Consider the following 20,591-nt stretch of genomic DNA (forward strand, 5'->3'; position numbering starts at 1 on the left):
TTAGTAAATAAACCTCGAGCTTGTATTTGTCTGAACTGCTCATATATGTTATTGTGCAATGGCGAAACAAACAATTGTATCAAATGATCTGTAGAGATAGAAAATTGTTTAGACTTTAAAATGTAAATCAATTTATCTTAGTATTTAGATATCCTCAACAGAAGAAATTTAAATGCACATGGTTGAGCCAATCACATAAGGCATCTCTGTGCATCCACCAATCTTCATCTACTGAGCCTATCTCGATATGCTTTTCAAGCAAAGTATGTCAAGATAAGAAGAGAAGTAAATACACTCTTTAAATCTCTTAAAGGGACACTGTCCAAACAAATTTAGCGTTTGTGATTCATATTGAGCATGAAATGTTAAGCAACTTTATAATTTAATCCGATTCTCAAATGTTAAGAATTATCTTGTTATCTTTCTTTGCAAATCAATAATGATATTTTAGATTACGGACAATTGTTGCAAAAAACCTGAGTTGTCCTTGATGATTGTTGGATAAATTAATCCAACCAAAAAAACCAAGTTCTGTCCAGAGTACTGAAGCAAATAAACTATCTATTTAATGCCTTATTTTTAAATTAATTATGGCAACATCACAAGGAACATTCATAATATGAGACAATTTATAAAGTTGCTTAAAATAGAATACTCATTCAGAATGTATAAATCATTAATTTTTTTAACTGTCTCCCTTTAAGTATATTTTGAGTTCATGTCCCTTTAAAGAGAAATTTCACAATAATGCTTGAAAAATCAGAAACCTAGGCACCTTCCTTTTGCTAAATTAGTATAACATAGGAGTAAAGCATATTTAGATTAACTTCTGGATTGTTTTACACACTGACTGAAATATATATTGTAAAGGATGTATTTCGGAGTCTTCAGCTTAGAGGGACATTAAGCTATATGTTATGCATGCATTTTGGATAAGATTATAATATTTGAACAACTTAATATGTTTTGGTATTCAATCATTAGATTGTAATTATATATATTATTGGATTAAATACATATCTACATAGGCTATTTTGATGCTGATTGTTGGTTGCACATAGATGCCTTATGTAATTGACTAAGATATGTGCATTGATGTATCTTTTTCGAAGTATATTTAAAGACTGAATGTAATTCTATAGTACTTTCTAAATATGTTTAAATTCTTTTATGAATATTTTAAAAATCAATACACAATATACTTTGTGAATGTCCCTTTAAGGACCAAAACATTTTGAATGTTGATTTAACAATGTCAAAATAAACTAAAGGGGAATGAAAATTATATATAGATATGTGATGTCTAACCCAAGAGGTAAGATTTTAAAAACTACATAATATTAATAACTATAGTTAAATTACTCCACTAGAAAATTAAATCTATTAACCTGGCATCCAATAACTAGCTTGTGAAAAATATGAAGTTAAATGACCTACCATTTATAAATGTAAAAATTAAAAAAGTTTAGAAAATAATGTTTTGACATACCTAAGGAAGATACAAGATCTTATAAAATTAATTTTACATTCAACAACACTGTCACTTTAATGTAATTGAACCACTTCCCCTTCTTAAAAGTGAAACAAAATAATTTATGTCAAATTTTGACTACATATCCGAAATTTTTTTAACATCTAAGAATTTCAAAAGAAAACCATCGATGGATCTCACTCACCAATTAATTTAAAAAAGATAGTTTAATTTAATATTCTCTGAATCAGTGGATTTTAAAAAAATTAATGCATTATTTGATCTTATGCATGTGCTTGTCAAATAGCCAACTACCAGTCATGGGAGTCAAATTGTTTTTTATTGACAGATTATATGGATATTTATTATAATCTGTTCAAAAGAGTGTATTTCATAATAAAATGTTTATTATTACCATTTAAAAAATTAAAAGTTTCTGAAACAAAAAGAAAAAATATATTCCTGGAAGTCATCAGATGACAATCTGAAATTAAAAAAGAAAATTTTAACAAAGTTAATACACACGTTGTCAAATATTCATAAAATACATTTACAATCATCTTGTGTCTATACTCAAACTTTGTTCTACATTTTATCAAGATATTTATTAATTAAATTTAAAAATAAAGAAAATAAACATATACCATTATATTGTGTAATAAAAATTAAATTTAAATATCTGAATTTCTAATTATACATAATAATGTATATCACATTTCAATAATATATATGTATGCTGAACATAAATGTAATATTTCATGTCCATTCAAATACCTCTATATCAACTATAATATGTATTCCTTTTTCTGATTGTGATCCCTAAATATCTAATTATGAACTAAATATGACTAATGTATGTAAGCTACTAATATTCAACATTCTTCCTGTGATTCTTAACTAGCATGCATTGGTACACCAACCTGGATAATGCATGGTCTTTGAAAGTCAATTCAGGGGTAAACAGTTGATCTTCAATAGGTGTCTTATTCATCAGTTCATAAAATAGAGGACTGAAATACCATCTAAAAAAGTAAAATCATCTAAGTGTCTGATTGTGATCCCTAAATATCTAATTATGAATTAAATATGACTAATGTATGTAAGCTACTAATATTCAACATTCTTCCTGTGATTCTTAACTAGCATGCATTGGTACACCAACCTGGATAATGCATGGTCTTTGAAAGTCAATTCAGGGGTAAACAGTTGATCTTCAATAGGTGTCTTATTCATCAGTTCATAAAATAGAGGACTGAAATACCATCTAAAAAAGTAAAATCATCTAAGTGTCTGATTGTGATCCCTAAATATCTAATTATGAATTAAATATGACTAATATATGTAATCTACTAATATTCAACATTCTTCCTGTGATTCTTAACTAGCATGCATTGGTACACCAACCTGGATAATGCATGGTCTTTGAAAGTCAATTCAGGGGTAAACAGTTGATCTTCAATAGGTGTCTTATTCATCAGTTCAAAAATAGAGGACTGTGAAATACCATCTAAAAATTAGAAAATAATCTAAGTGTCTCCAATAGGATGCCTCCACAGCCTTATTCTATCAAATAGTTGGCACTTACCATGTGAACATGTCTTTGAATGGTTTTCAAGGTCAGCAGATTTGAAAGATAATGCCAGACATGATCCCATTGGTATACTTCAATTTCAATCTTGGCTTTTTCCACTGTCAGTCTGGGCAATCTTCACTGTCAGGCTTCTAATTCTTCCCTTTCAGTCTTTAGATTAAGTCAGCTCCCTAATGGCAGAAAAAGTTTAATAAAAATTACTACAAGTGTGTGAATCAGTTCTGTACCCCTCTACCACCCCCCATTTCATAATCAATTTCTGTCACTAGCTTACTAAGCGTGTGTAGCATCTTGTGTTATGTTCTATCAAGTGTGAAGATGAGTCATATTGAGCATAACGAACCTCTAATGTGTGACATTGAACCATAGTCATGATAGAGGATAGTTATGCTAGAGGATCCCTTTCTGAGTATTTACATTTTAAGTAATGTGTAAACTAAATACTAGTTTACAAAATGTATGCCATATGATGTATTTGTGTACAATTCATGCCAGCAACAGTCCATACATTTATACTTACCAGCTGAAGTCCTCTTTAAAAACCAGGTGGCAAAGACTCGCTACAGGACCCAATGCCCAGAGCATCACCTATATTAATACATGAAACACATTTCTAGCATTTGATGAACAATCCTAACATGTTTGCACAATTCTCTACTTGTCATTTCCCTAGAGTTCACATCTAATGACAATACTCCAGTCTAACTTCTATTATTTACCGTCTAAAGTGGCGGTTGATGATGTCTGCTCTGACATTGAGCCCCTCGTCCTGGAATGGCCCCTCTAGAACAGGATCATCCTCCTCATCTCTGAGGAGGTTTCGGTGCTCCGGGACGCCCTGCAGCATCCCAGCCCGCTGTGCAATATTATGCAGGACGCTACAGGCTACAACGATCTTAGCCACCTTCTTTGGGTTGTACTGGAGGGCTCCTCCCGACCTGTCCAGGCACCTGAACCTCATCTTCAGGAGCCCGAACATCCGTTCAACCACCGCCCTGGTTCTCTTATGAGCCCTATTGTAGCGCTCCTCAGACACATCAGTCGGGCTACGCAAGGGGGTAGTGAGCCAAGGCCGGCTCATGTACCCAGAATCACCTATAAATTATGAACAGAACATAATTCAAACAGAATCCTCAAAATAGTATTTGGAGTCCAATAAAACTTTTTGTACACGATAATCCACTAACAAATGTTTAATTTGTAAAAGAATAATCTAGTTCAATATTATTCTCTATCTTCCCATTTCAGCTAAGACATGCTACATATGCGTATTTCTCCTAAACCAGACCTTGTGTAAAATGGCAACTAAATGGTTACATTGCATTCTCTATCTGAGCATTTAAGGTAAGACATGCTATATATCTGCATTGAACTAAAAGTAGACATTAGCGGAAAGAGACAATGACATGGTTAAATTGCATTAGCAAATATCTTCCCATTTCAGCTAAGACATGCTACATATGCGTATTTCTCCTAAACCAAACCTTGTGTAAAATGGCAACTAAATGGTTACATTGCATTCTCTATCTGAGCATTTAAGGTAAGACATGCTACATATCTGCATTGAACTAAAAGACATTAGCAGAAAGAGACAATGACATGGTTAAATTGCATTAGCTAATATCTTGCCATTTCAGCTAAGACATGCTACATATGCATATTTCTCCTAAACCAAACCTTGTGTAAAATGCAAACTAAATGGTTACATTGCATTCTCTATCTGAGCATTTAAGGTAAGACATGCTACATATCTGCATTGAACTAAAAGACATTAGCGGAAAGAGACAATGACATGGTTAAATTGCATTAGCTAATATCTTGCCATTTCAGCTAAGACATGCTACATATGCGTATTTCTCCTAAACCAAACCTTGTGTAAAATGCAAACTAAATGGTTACATTGCATTCTCTGAGCATTTAAGGTAAGACAGGCTACATATCTGCATTGAACTAAAAGTAGACATTAGCGGGAAAATAAAATAAATGGTTAAATTGCATCCGATAGCTGAACATTACGCTAACATTTTAAAACTACAGTGGCAATTGTCAAACTAATTAACCATGTTGTGCACAAATACTCACCAACGAGATAACCAGGGGGCATTTGTCTTTCCTCAAATGGTCTCCACAGGGACGACAGAGAGAGGATGCGGGCATCATGACTAGCCCCTCCAAAATTCGCACACACATGCATAATACTCATCCGTGCGTCACAAACATACTGCACGTTGAGGCTATGAAAATGTTTGCGATTTCTGAAGGGCAAGTCATCAATTGGAGCACGCAGCACAATGTGGGTACAATCAATGGCTCCCAAGACATTGGGCAATTCAGCAATATCAAAGAATTCCCGCTTCAGGCGCCTCCAATCACCATCATTCTGTGGGAATCCTATGTATTGCTTACTGATACGTACCATGGCATCCAGAAAGTTATCAAACACCACAGAGAATGTACCTTGAGCCAGGCCATGCATGTACATTTCTCCGGATTGAAAACTCCCGGAGGCCAGGACGTATAGACAACTTAGCATCTTACTCATGGCGGGAACAGCAGTCCTTATTCTTATACGTGGCTCCAAATGAGGTTTAAGAAGATTGTAAAGGCCAATGAGCTGTTCGCGATTGAGCCGATACTTATCATAAACCTCAAAGTCGCTCATGTTTTCCAAGGTGGGTCTCACCCTGTAGACAGGAGGACCTCGAACCAGACGACCTCTTCGTCTCAGTCTGAGCTGCCGAGGCTGCTTGATTCGATCAACAGCTAGTTCGCCAATAGCAGCACCAGCAGTGTCTACCATGTCATCGTCATCCATCTTTCAAAACAGCGTAACAAGGTATGCACTTGATCTGATGTGGATCACAAGTGATGCTTTGGCCATGTTGTTTGGTGGATTTATAGTACAATTAGTCCAATGGTATTGAGTTTGTAATGATTGCTAATTGTATTCACTTGTTTGTATGTGAGCGGCGCGAATGCTTTCACAGTGGGCGTTTTTTTGTTGTTTGCTGAAATGTTGTTTTCCAACAATGAATCTCAATGTGAAAGTGTCAAATATCACACATACAGTGCATGTTTGTAATGTTTGATCATATGCGTAATAAATATTTATTAAACACGATCTTATAGTAAAAAGCACACGTCCAGGCTAACATGAATGAAAGTGCATAGTTGTGTATAATGTGCATCGAATGTGATCGATCAATGTTGCTGCAATATTGTTTGTAAACGATAAAGTAACATCTGCCATCTGTAGTATTGTATATATAAGTGATTGCCGAGCTGTCAATATTGTACGCGTCCCTTTCAAATCGCAATAATAATTCAGAACTTCCCGTCTGCCATCTGTAGTATTGTATATATAAGTGATTGCCGAGCTGTCAATATTGTATGCGTCCCATTCAAATCTCAATAATACTGAATAACTTCCGGCTGTCATCTGTAGTATTGTGTATATAAGTGATTGCCGAGCTGTCAATATTGTATGCGTCCCTTTAAAATCACAATAATAATTCAGAACTTCCCGTCTGCCATCTGTAGTATTGTGTATATATAAGTGATTGCCGAGCAGTCAATATTGTATGCGTCCCTTTAAAATGGCACTAATACTGAAGAACTTCCGGCTGTCATCTGTAGTATTGTATATATAAGTGATTGCCGAGATGTCAATATTGTATGCGTCCCTTTAAAATCGCAATAATAATTCAGAACTTCCCGTCTGCCATCTGTAGTATTGTGTATATATAAGTGATTGCCGAGCTGTCAATATTGTATGCGTCCCTTTCAAATCGCACTAATACTGAATAACTTCCGACTGTTATCTGTAGTATTGTATATATAAATGATTGCCGAGCTGTCAATATTGTATGCGTCCCTTTCAAATCGCAATAATAATTCAGAACTTCCCGTCTGCCATCTGTAGTATTGTATATATAAGTGATTTCCGAGCTGTCAATATTGTATGCGTCCCTTTAAAATCGAAATAAGAATTCAGAACTTCCCATCTGCCATCTGTAGTATTGTGTATATAAGTGATTGCCGAGCTGTCAATATTGTATGCGTCCCATTCAAATGGCACTAATACTGAATAACTTCTGGCTGTCATCTGTAGTATTGTGTATATAAGTGATTGCCGAGCTGTCAATATTGTATGCGTCCCTTTAAAATCGCAATAATAATTCAGAACTTCCCGTCTGCCATCTGTAGTATTGTGTATATATAAGTGATTGCCGAGCAGTCAATATTGTATGCGTCCCTTTAAAATGGCACTAATACTGAAGAACTTCCGGCTGTCATCTGTAGTATTGTATATATAAGTGATTGCCGAGATGTCAATATTGTATGCGTCCCTTTAAAATCGCAATAATAATTCAGAACTTCCCGTCTGCCATCTGTAGTATTGTGTATATATAAGTGATTGCCGAGCTGTCAATATTGTATGCGTCCCTTTCAAATCGCACTAATACTGAATAACTTCCGACTATTATCTGTAGTATTGTATATATAAATGATTGCCGAGCTGTCAATATTGTATGCGTCCCTTTCAAATCGCAATAATAATTCAGAACTTCCCGTCTGCCATCTGTAGTATTGTATATATAAGTGATTTCCGAGCTGTCAATATTGTATGCGTCCCTTTAAAATCGAAATAAGAATTCAGAACTTCCCATCTGCCATCTGTAGTATTGTGTATATAAGTGATTGCCGAGCTGTCAATATTGTATGCGTCCCATTCAAATGGCACTAATACTGAATAACTTCTGGCTGTCATCTGTAGTATTGTATATATAAGTGATTGCCGAGCTGTCAATATTGTATGCGTCCCATTAAAATCGCACTAATACTGAATAACTTCCGGCTGTCATCTGTAGTATTGTATATATAAGTGATTGCCGAGATGTCAATATTGTACGCGTCCCATTAAAATCTGCATAATAATTCTGAACTTCCGGCTGTCATCTGTAGTATTGTATATATAAGTGATTTCCGAGCTGTCAATATTGTATGCATCCCATTAAAATCGCAATAATAATTCAGAACTTCCCGTCTGCCATCTGTAGTATTGTATATATAAGTGATTGCCGAGATGTCAATATTGTACGTGTCCCATTAAAATCTGCATAATAATTCTGAACTTCCAGCTGTCATCTGTAGTATTGTATATATAAGTGATTGCCGAGCTGTCAATATTGTATGCGTCCCTTTCAAATCGCACGAATACTGAAGAACTTCCGGCTGTCATCTGTAGTATTATATATATAAGTGATTTGCGATCTGACAATATTTATTAATTGTCCCATTCAAATCTCCATAATAATGTTGTTCCAAACTGTTATTTACGTATATGTTGTATTGTAGTATTGAGTGGTAAATTTCTGAAAGGGGCGGTACAGTCGTGAATCTGTGATGTGTATGGTTGAATCTTCTAATGACGTCATGATATTATTAACCTGCCTATGTAGTTCTGAAATCCTCATTGTGTTGTTGTATTGTGCTACATTGTTATTGTATGCTGAATAAAATCTAAATGTGTGCTTTGTGGTTGCGTGATGGGTGATGCGTGTTATGTACATGTACGTATATATTGTGATTGTGTCCCACATATGTTGACTTCTATATAGCGGTCTGGCATTGTTGTTCATTCCCATAAAGTGACATCTGTAATCTGGTGTAATGATGTTCTTGTAGTACGTAATTCCTAATGGTTTCTGGTGATGGAATCATGATGTTAAAGTACAGTAAAATCCATATGTTCTGTTTTGTGATTCCTAGAGAGAATGTAATGTGTTTTTCCCCCATCATTTGAATGCACATGTATGAGTGAATGTTAAAAGTAATGTATGTGCATCCATGACTGATCATGTGTTAAGCCTATGTAGATATGCTGTTGCTGCAAGCATATGAGTTGAATAAATGAAATGCAATAATAAAGGTAAATGAGAATTGTTTCCCATTGTGTAGTGTTTGTGAATCCTGAAAAGTTTACATTATTTTTGTGTCCGTTTAAATGTAATATTTTGATAAAAAAAAGTTTGTTACTAGTGATGTTGATTTGTAGTTGATGTAATATAAAAGTCTGAAACAATTTAATGGTGTTGTGAATATTCAATAAGTACAATCCATAAATCCACCATAGGGAAATAGTCATTTCTTGATCTATTTATCATAGCTGGATCTAACGCATAAAAGCATGTATTTTCTAGCGCTGGTATTTGGAGTTTTTCGGTCTACGCTATTTGCGTGCGTTAGGGAAATGTGGGTTTCGCGTGCACGAGCACGTCTTCCCAATAGAAGTCAATGGAGGCTCTAAAATTTGGTACATTTTTTTTTCAAAGACTGGTTTTCCTCGTAAAGTGAGTGACGTCATGAGCTTGTGTGAAAAAGTAACTAAATCGTGTTCTTTTTGTAATAAATAAATATTTTTTGTATGTCATGTGGTGTATATTGTTTGTATGCATCGATGAGTTTATATTTGTGATAATCTTATTAGTTAGATGTAGGCATATGAGGGTCTTTTCCCGTGTGTCAATGTAAGTCAATGGGAAAATGGATTTGTGTAGTTTTTTTCCAACACCCGAGATCTCGCAACTTTGATCCTTTGTATTTTGATGAAAAATTAATAAATCTAAAAAATAAATATAGTGTAGTGTTTGTATGAGTGTAAGTGTACTTTGTGTAATATTTGTTTTGTGATTCGTGAATGTTTATTTTGTCGGTATATGTTTACTACTGGGTCTGAGGTGTCGGTAGAAATTTGAGCGTTGGGTGATTTTTGAGTGTCGGTAACTGAACTCTAAATACCAGAGTCCGTAAGAAACCAGCATTAGGGGCCTCTAACGCTGGTTTTCACGGCTAACGCCAAACTCCAAATCTAGGCCTTAATAAATAACCATCCATTAAAAATGAGCTTGTGCATATATTGTGCAATAGATGCATACTGTACTTGACATATTACATATGCATTCATACTAATCATTTGTAAATTAACCCTTTAAGGACACAGCTTTCAGTTTGCTCAATTGTTTTATGACGGAAAAATTCCGTCATATGTCCTTAAGAGGTTAATGCACAGTTTTTTATGCAGCTGGACTACAAATATTGACCTCTATATTTCAGAAGGCAAAGGAATATTAAAATCTACACATCCGACGTATACCAATAATCACCACTTATAAATAATAATAATAATAATGATATACCAAAACACCAATTTTTTTGTTTTAAAAGCCACATAACTTTACTTAGAAATAATCTTACAACCCAGCTGTGTGACTAGTGCTTCTTATTGGATAAGTACCAGTTTCCGCACGGGACTAGCTCAAAGAAAAAATGTTTTGAGACAGTGAAATATATGTTTTATATATATATATATATATATATATATGTAAATATATAATATATATATATATATATATATATATGTAAATATATATATACAGTATATATATATATACAGTATATATATATATACAGTATATATATATATATATATATATATATATATATATATATATATATATATATATATATATATACAGGGAGTGCAGAATTATTAGGCAAATGAGTATTTTGACCACATCATCCTCTTTATGCATGTTGTCTTACTCCAAGCTGTATAGGCTTGAAAGCCTACTACCAATTAAGCATATTAGGTGAGGTTTCACTGCAAGGAAAACAGAAACAGAGGCGCCACATGTGTAGATCAATCAAAACAGACAATATCCAAGTTAGATGAGATACAGGATACTCACAAACGTGAAGGCACTCTCTTGTGCCTGTAGGAGCGGGCTGGTATTTAAACAGCAAACCAGCTAGCTGTACCAAGGGATCCCCGTCAGGATATCCTCGCAACAGTAATCCTTCACTAGATTGATTCCAGCAAAAAGGAAAAAATGTTCAGAGGGGAGGAAGGCTAAACAGCCTTATGGTTACTGGCAAGGGAAATGCCACACGAACACCAGATTTGTTTAAAAAGTATCAAGTATTTTATTTTACAAAAGATAAAAAATACCATCAATAACAAATTAAAGCTTGGTGTATTTAATGGCAAATCTCCTTGTATATAGAGATAATAGCGACGCGTTTCTCAGGGAAGACCCTGTTTCATCAGGCTTGTATACTCTAGAACCATTTAAAACCCCTTTATATAGGGATCAGTAACCATATGTTTGCAATAAACCCTCCCCTTCTTTGACATAAACCAATGAAACCTTTTCTTTCCGAAAACTCCCACTTGTTGCCTTAATTAGAAGTTTATAATAGTTTTTCCTTTAATATTATGTCCACTTGATCAATAATCTGTGAGCCCATATCCTAATGTGGTTATGTGTGATGTTAGATCTAGATCGTAATGTGTCGATTGTGAGATAATTAAAAGTGTATGAATGTAAACATACTTAATCGGTGATCGTTTTTTGACCAATTAAAAGCCTGCTTTAGGAGGCTTGTACAATTTGAAACACCCAATTGGTTCATGTGCTCTTAGTTTGATGACTACAATTACCATCATACCTCTCTACCGGAACTATAAGGAAATAGAATTTGCCTAATTGTGAATTGTTCTCTGACCGTCTAATTTCAGTGACTACAAGTACCATAATGCTTCTCTAGTCTCTACCGGAAGTGCCCGGGTAGTGTGTCTGCGTGACTGTTATTTTGTAGTCTTTTTCGTCTAAGTGGGGGCTTGTACTTAATAATCCATTCGATTGGTTGGTGTCACATTCCCACTTTAACTGCAGTTTGACTCTGATGGACTACAACTCCCATCATGCTTCTCTGTGTCCAATAGAAACCGCTATCTGGTGTCTAATGGGCATCCACTTGGAGTCTCCCTATACAGGCGCATTTGGTTCACTCGCAATGGTTTTGCAGATGTACCCATTGCGCTCCTAAGTGTAATGGTGGGGGCAGAATTACATACTCTAAATTATGAATAACATGTTAATGAATAATATGATTGCTCTAAAACAATTTGCTCCATTGCTTATAATACTCGATCTTTAATTAGGTCAATGTGATAGCACAATAACAAATGTAAAGTGCTGTAAATAAACTTTGCTGATTACACTCTATATACTTTAACTATGAAATTAAAAACGTGTACCGATTTAAACATAATAATATAATGTCAGTGCATATAAATTTATAGTTCAAGTGACTCAACCTTTTACACCTAATGTATATATTTTTCTAACTAATAAAAAATGTTGGTGCACCTTAATCTAAATTATATGTATTATTTTATACCATATATTAGTCATCAGCCTTATGACAATGGTAATATTAATGAAGATAAAGATTATGCTAAGTGTGGTGTTCAATATTATGCTGAATGTGTTATGGAGAACAAGAATATGAGTGGTCCTATTATTACCACTGGTGGCTGACAAAACCTAAGTGCGTGTATATATGTGTAATTTTCAAACATAGTGAAAATGATTGTGATAGTGAATTCCTAATAGTGTTTAAAGCTACCACTTAATACCACTTATAATGACGATGAAGTTGTGATGTCACCTATACTGCTGTGTCTATGATTATTTATCATGTGTATGATGGTGTGATAAATTATTATCCCAATTGGATGTAACTAGGCAGCAAGTGAGCTCGGAAAGTAAAGTATACCAAGAATTCCCACTGTTTAACACAGTGAAAAAAGGAAATATAAAAAACATCACCAAATCAGTGAATGATACCGTGTTAAACATACAAATCTTAACAGAGCCCATAATAATTATAACCATAGTATACTAATAACTTCAGAAATTGACATATTATGAAAAAGCTTAAGAAAACGCAGCAGAGTCTATGACTTCATTGAGGCCAGTTGGAAATAAACTATTGAATTTAAAGATCCAATATGTTTCTCTTTGTCTCAACTTACTGAACCTATTGTACAGATTACTTTTAGGAATGCATTCTATTGGGGTGATTTTAAATGGACATTTACCAGATATAGATTTTTGACAGGTGTGACGGGATACGCTATGTTTAGATGATTTTACCTTAATGTTTCTTAAGTGTTCACTCCACCGAGTTCTGACCTTCCTACAGGTCCTGCCTATATATTGTATCCCACATTCGCATGTGAGTACATAGATAACAAAATTAGAGTCACAAGTCATTTTGTTTTTGATGGAAAAAGTCTCCCCGGTGTTATGTGAAACAATCTCAGTGGAACCTTGCGTGATGTGGTCACACATATAACAAAGTTTCTTTCCACATCTAAAAGCTCCTATCCTATTAAAGATGTCATTACCTTTCTTTCTTGTTCCTCTAGACTTATTCACCATATTCCTTTTTGACATAACAACCTTACTAGGAGCTAGTTTCTGTTTATATGTAGGTGCTCTTTTAAAAACTAATTTTGGTTGTAGTGGTAAAGTTTTATTTAAAATCGGATCTTTAAGGAGGATAGGCCAATGTTTTTTTAGAACTTTGTTAATGATTCTGTGGTTAGAATTATACTGTGTGACAAATAGTGGTTGTTTGTTAAATGTAGTTTCTTTCTGGCTATTATGTTGATCTGAGGTAGTGACTGTTGATAGCAAAAGTTCCCTATCAAGGTCCCTGGCTCTCTGTTGGCCCGAGTTAATTAATTCAGAGGGATACCCTTTTTCTAGGAATCTTGATGTGAGTATGCTTGCTTGTTTATTATATTGTTCTACTGTGCTGCAGTTCCTGCGTAGACGACAGAACTGACTGTACGGAATATTTGTTTTCCATCTTGTTAGATGGTTGCTTTGGAAATGTAAAAAATTATTACAGTCCACTTTTTTAAAAAAAGTGGATGTTGATAAATTACCTATTGCATCCCATGATAGTGTCACATCTAAAAATTCAATATTGTTTTTTTGTATATTATGTGTAAAACTGATACCCATACTGTTCCTATTAAGATGTGCAACAAAGTCAAGAGCCTCAGGTACTGAACCATCAAAAATAAATATTAAATCATCTATGTAACGGCCATAGAACACCAGATTGCCCCTCCATCGCGAGTTGTAGATATATAGATCCTCAAATTGACCCATAAAAAGGTTTGCGAAACTGGGGGCAAATCTGGTGCCCATGGCCGTTCCTTTGATCTGTAAATAAAAAGTGTCCAAAAACTGAAAATAATTGTGTTTCAGAATAAAATTAATAAGTGATAGCAAATAATCCTGTTGTTGTTCAGGCATGAAGAAGTCTCTATTCAAATACATCTGTGTGGAGGATATCCCTAGATTATGAGATATATTAGAAAAAGGAATACAATTCAACATATCAATCACAATAACAACTATCCACATAATAACACATTTTTTCCGCGTGAGAACCAACATCAAGCCAATGGGGATAATTCCCACAGATTTACATATTCAGACAGAGACTATAGAGGAATGGTAGAACACCATGAATATAACAACCCTAACCATATTCCAGTCTCAAATAGGTTTCAAGCTCTGAATTCAGTACAAGACAATACCTTTGACCACCCTAGGGTAGATAGGTCTACTACACATAGAATGGATAATATTCCATCAACTTCATCTGAGGTTTTTTTAGGGACCCCCAATCTGGCACCCCTATGGAGGAAACCCAATCCCTCAACCAATCAAAAGAAAAGACCTTACCCAAACGGGGAAGGAGAGGGAGAGGGAAAACCTACCAAAAAGAAAGACTTCAGAAATTAAAGAAAGGGATTTTTAACCTCTCCTCACATTCCCTCACTGACGATGAAATCAGGGTGTTGGGAAGGGGATTGTCTTACTGCCCTCCGAATTCACACAATATATTTGAATTATTTGTTGACCTCAACAAATATACTCGCAAACTAGCGTTACAAAGGTACTTTGCTGTCAAAGCTATGAGAAAACACAACATTGAAGGGGGCCCGATACTATTAGATACACAACAAACAAGAAACTCCACCTCCATATTAACATATGAGCCTAGCCAATTAACAGAAGAGCTGTTCGAAGGAGTAATTCATACTTCTTTGGCACCTCTGTCAACTTTCCACCCGCCTAAAGAGGAAGTGTCCTATATAGACCTATACCAACAACTAGTCTTAGAAGACTTTGAGTCTATGCCCAATAGAATTATAGGCAAAAAGCGTACATGGCCTAATGAAGCCAGGGCCCTTAGAAGCCTGACGGATGACAAAAATCTGGTCATCCGTCAGGCAGACAAGGGCGGGGGCATAGTTTTACAGAACTATTCTGATTACATTAAAGAGGCCCGACGGATCCTAGATGACACTAATTACTACACTAAATTGTCTTTCGATCCCACTACAGATTATACAAAGAAACTAAATCTTTTATTAGAACAAGGTCTTTTGGAGAATATCCTGACAAAAAAAGAGAAAAGATATCTCACACCTGACCACCCCAGCACACCGTATTATTACCATCTGCCTAAACTCCACAAAAACGAAAGAATCCCGCCAGGTAGACCCATCATAGCGGGCATGAATAGCATAACTGATAAACTATCGGAGTACATAGATATCTATCTCCAGAGATATGTCATAAATCTCCCTTCTTACATCAAAGATACAAGAGACCTCCTGAACAAAATATCCGACATTAAAAACAAGGGGAACTATCTGTGGCTATCATGTGATGTGGGGTCCCTTTATTCTAATATATCTCATAATCTAGGGATATCCTCCACACAGATGTATTTGAATAGAGACTTCTTCATGCCTGAACAACAACAGGATTATTTGCTATCACTTATTAATTTTATTCTGAAACACAATTATTTTCAGTTTTTGGACACTTTTTATTTACAGATCAAAGGAACGGCCATGGGCACCAGATTTGCCCCCAGTTTCGCAAACCTTTTTATGGGTCAATTTGAGGATCTATATATCTACAACTCGCGATGGAGGGGCAATCTGGTGTTCTATGGCCGTTACATAGATGATTTAATATTTATTTTTGATGGTTCAGTACCTGAGGCTCTTGACTTTGTTGCACATCTTAATAGGAACAGTATGGGTATCAGTTTTACACATAATATACAAAAAAACAATATTGAATTTTTAGATGTGACACTATCATGGGATGCAATAGGTAATTTATCAACATCCACTTTTTTTAAAAAAGTGGACTGTAATAATTTTTTACATTTCCAAAGCAACCATCTAACAAGATGGAAAACAAATATTCCGTACAGTCAGTTCTGTCGTCTACGCAGGAACTGCAGCACAGTAGAACAATATAATAAACAAGCAAGCATACTCACATCAAGATTCCTAGAAAAAGGGTATCCCTCTGAATTAATTAACTCGGGCCAACAGAGAGCCAGGGACCTTGATAGGGAACTTTTGCTATCAACAGTCACTACCTCAGATCAACATAATAGCCAGAAAGAAACTACATTTAACAAACAACCACTATTTGTCACACAGTATAATTCTAACCACAGAATCATTAACAAAGTTCTAAAAAAACATTGGCCTATCCTCCTTAAAGATCCGATTTTAAATAAAACTTTACCACTACAACCAAAATTAGTTTTTAAAAGAGCACCTACATATAAACAGAAACTAGCTCCTAGTAAGGTTGTTATGTCAAAAAGGAATATGGTGAATAAGTCTAGAGGAACAAGAAAGAAAGGTAATGACATCTTTAATAGGATAGGAGCTTTTAGATGTGGAAAGAAACTTTGTTATATGTGTGACCACATCACGCAAGGTTCCACTGAGATTGTTTCACATAACACCGGGGAGACTTTTTCCATCAAAAACAAAATGACTTGTGACTCTAATTTTGTTATCTATGTACTCACATGCGAATGTGGGATACAATATATAGGCAGGACCTGTAGGAAGGTCAGAACTCGGTGGAGTGAACACTTAAGAAACATTAAGGTAAAATCATCTAAACATAGCGTATCCCGTCACACCTGTCAAAAATCTATATCTGGTAAATGTCCATTTAAAATCACCCCAATAGAATGCATTCCTAAAAGTAATCTGTACAATAGGTTCAGTAAGTTGAGACAAAGAGAAACATATTGGATCTTTAAATTCAATAGTTTATTTCCAACTGGCCTCAATGAAGTCATAGACTCTGCTGCGTTTTCTTAAGCTTTTTCATAATATGTCAATTTCTGAAGTTATTAGTATACTATGGTTATAATTATTATGGGCTCTGTTAAGATTTGTATGTTTAACACGGTATCATTCACTGATTTGGTGATGTTTTTTATATTTCCTTTTTTCACTGTGTTAAACAGTGGGAATTCTTGGTATACTTTACTTTCCGAGCTCACTTGCTGCCTAGTTACATCCAATTGGGATAATAATTTATCACACCATCATACACATGATAAATAATCATAGACACAGCAGTATAGGTGACATCACAACTTCATCGTCATTATAAGTGGTATTAAGTGGTAGCTTTAAACACTATTAGGAATTCACTATCACAATCATTTTCACTATGTTTGAAAATTACACATATATACACGCACTTAGGTTTTGTCAGCCACCAGTGGTAATAATAGGACCACTCATATTCTTGTTCTTCATAACACATTCAGCATAATATTGAACACCACACTTAGCATAATCTTTATCTTCATTAATATTACCATTGTCATAAGGCTGATGACTAATATATGGTATAAAATAATACATATAATTTAGATTAAGGTGCACCAACATTTTTTATTAGTTAGAAAAATATATACATTAGGTGTAAAAGGTTGAGTCACTTGAACTATAAATTTATATGCACTGACATTATATTATTATGTTTAAATCGGTACACGTTTTTAATTTCATAGTTAAAGTATATAGAGTGTAATCAGCAAAGTTTATTTACAGCACTTTACATTTGTTATTGTGCTATCACATTGACCTAATTAAAGATCGAGTATTATAAGCAATGGAGCAAATTGTTTTAGAGCAATCATATTATTCATTAACATGTTATTCATAATTTAGAGTATGTAATTCTGCCCCCACCATTACACTTAGGAGCGCAATGGGTACATCTGCAAAACCATTGCGAGTGAACCAAATGCGCCTGTATAGGGAGACTCCAAGTGGATGCCCATTAGACACCAGATAGCGGTTTCTATTGGACACAGAGAAGCATGATGGGAGTTGTAGTCCATCAGAGTCAAACTGCAGTTAAAGTGGGAATGTGACACCAACCAATCGAATGGATTATTAAGTACAAGCCCCCACTTAGACGAAAAAGACTACAAAATAACAGTCACGCAGACACACTACCCGGGCACTTCCGGTAGAGACTAGAGAAGCATTATGGTACTTGTAGTCACTGAAATTAGACGGTCAGAGAACAATTCACAATTAGGCAAATTCTATTTCCTTATAGTTCCGGTAGAGAGGTATGATGGTAATTGTAGTCATCAAACTAAGAGCACATGAACCAATTGGGTGTTTCAAATTGTACAAGCCTCCTAAAGCAGGCTTTTAATTGGTCAAAAAACGATCACCGATTAAGTATGTTTACATTCATACACTTTTAATTATCTCACAATCGACACATTACGATCTAGATCTAACATCACACATAACCACATTAGGATATGGGCTCACAGATTATTGATCAAGTGGACATAATATTAAAGGAAAAACTATTATAAACTTCTAATTAAGGCAACAAGTGGGAGTTTTCGGAAAGAAAAGGTTTCATTGGTTTATGTCAAGGAAGGGGAGGGTTTATTGCAAACATATGGTTACTGATCCCTATATAAAGGGGTTTTAAATGGTTCTAGAGTATACAAGCCTGATGAAACAGGGTCTTCCCTGAGAAACGCGTCGCTATTATCTCTATATACAAGGAGATTTGCCATTAAATACACCAAGCTTTAATTTGTTATTGATGGTATTTTTTATCTTTTGTAAAATAAAATACTTGATACTTTTTAAACAAATCTGGTGTTCGTGTGGCATTTCCCTTGCCAGTAACCATAAGGCTGTTTAGCCTTCCTCCCCTCTGAACATTTTTTCCTTTTTGCTGGAATCAATCTAGTGAAGGATTACTGTTGCGAGGATATCCTGACGGGGATCCCTTGGTACAGCTAGCTGGTTTGCTGTTTAAATACCAGCCCGCTCCTACAGGCACAAGAGAGTGCCTTCACGTTTGTGAGTATCCTGTATCTCATCTAACTTGGATATTGTCTGTTTTGATTGATCTACACATGTGGCGCCTCTGTTTCTGTTTTCCTTGCAGTGAAACCTCTTTTTGAAGATACACCATCGTTTGGGTGAAGACCGAGAGCTGCCTTCTATTTCTACTTCCATTTATTTGGACTTATTTGGACTTATTTGGACTTCAGTTGGGATCTTTCCCATTTCACCTATTGATACGTCTGTATTCTCATATATATATTTTTTATTCTATCATTATATTTTATGTTTTATATTTTACTTTTTACAGATTTTACCATTTATTTTCTATATATTGTTTTATAGGTTTTTTTACATTTTTGGTATCACCAAAGGGGTTTTTTGATTGTATTTCAGTACTAATTTCTGCCCTGAGTCATTAGCGCCTCCTATAGGGGATTTGTGGTATTACTCTAATATCACAATATCCCTCTTAATACTTTTTGCATATTAGGTGATGTGCATCTCTTTAATGAGAAGGGGCGTGGTCTAATGATATCAACACCCTATATCAGGTGTGCATAATTATTAGGCAACTTCCTTTCCTTTGGCAAAATGGGTCAAAAGAAGGACTTGACAGGCTCAGAAAAGTAAAAAATAGTGAGATATCTTTCAGAGGGATGCAGCACTCTTAAAATTGCAAAGCTTCTGAAGCGTGATCATCGAACAATCAAGCGTTTCATTCAAAATAGTCAACAGGGTCGCAAGAAGCGTGTGGAAAAACCAAGGCGCAAAATAACTGCCCATGAACTGAGAAAAGTCAAGCGTGCAGCTGCCAAGATGCCACTTGCCACCAGTTTGGCCATATTTCAGAGCTGCAACATCATTGGAGTGCCCAAAAGCACAAGGTGTGCAATACTCAGAGACATGGCCAAGGTAAGAAAGGCTGAAAGACGACCACCACTGAACAAGACACACAAGCTGAAACGTCAAGACTGGGCCAAGAAATATCTCAAGACTGATTTTTCTAAGGTTTTATGGACTGATGAAATGAGAGTGAGTCTTGATGGGCCCGTGGCTGGATTAGTAAAGGGCAGAGAGCTCCAGTCCGACTCAGACGCCAGCAAGGTGGAGGTGGAGTACTGGTTTGGGCTGGTATCATCAAAGATGAGCTTGTGGGGCCTTTTCGGGTTGAGGATGGAGTCAAGCTCAACTCCCAGTCCTACTGCCAGTTTCTGGAAGACACCTTCTTCAAGCAGTGGTACAGGAAGAAGTCTGCATCCTTCAAGAAAAACATGATTTTCATGCAGGACAATGCTCCATCACACGCGCCCAAGTACTCCACAGCGTGGCTGGCAAGAAAGGGTATAAAAGAAGAAAATCTAATGACATGGCCTCCTTGTTCACCTGATCTGAACCCCATTGAGAACCTGTGATCCATCATCAAA

Source organism: Bombina bombina, chromosome 2 (genome assembly GCF_027579735.1).
Source record: "Bombina bombina isolate aBomBom1 chromosome 2, aBomBom1.pri, whole genome shotgun sequence".
NCBI lineage: Eukaryota > Metazoa > Chordata > Amphibia > Anura > Bombinatoridae > Bombina > Bombina bombina.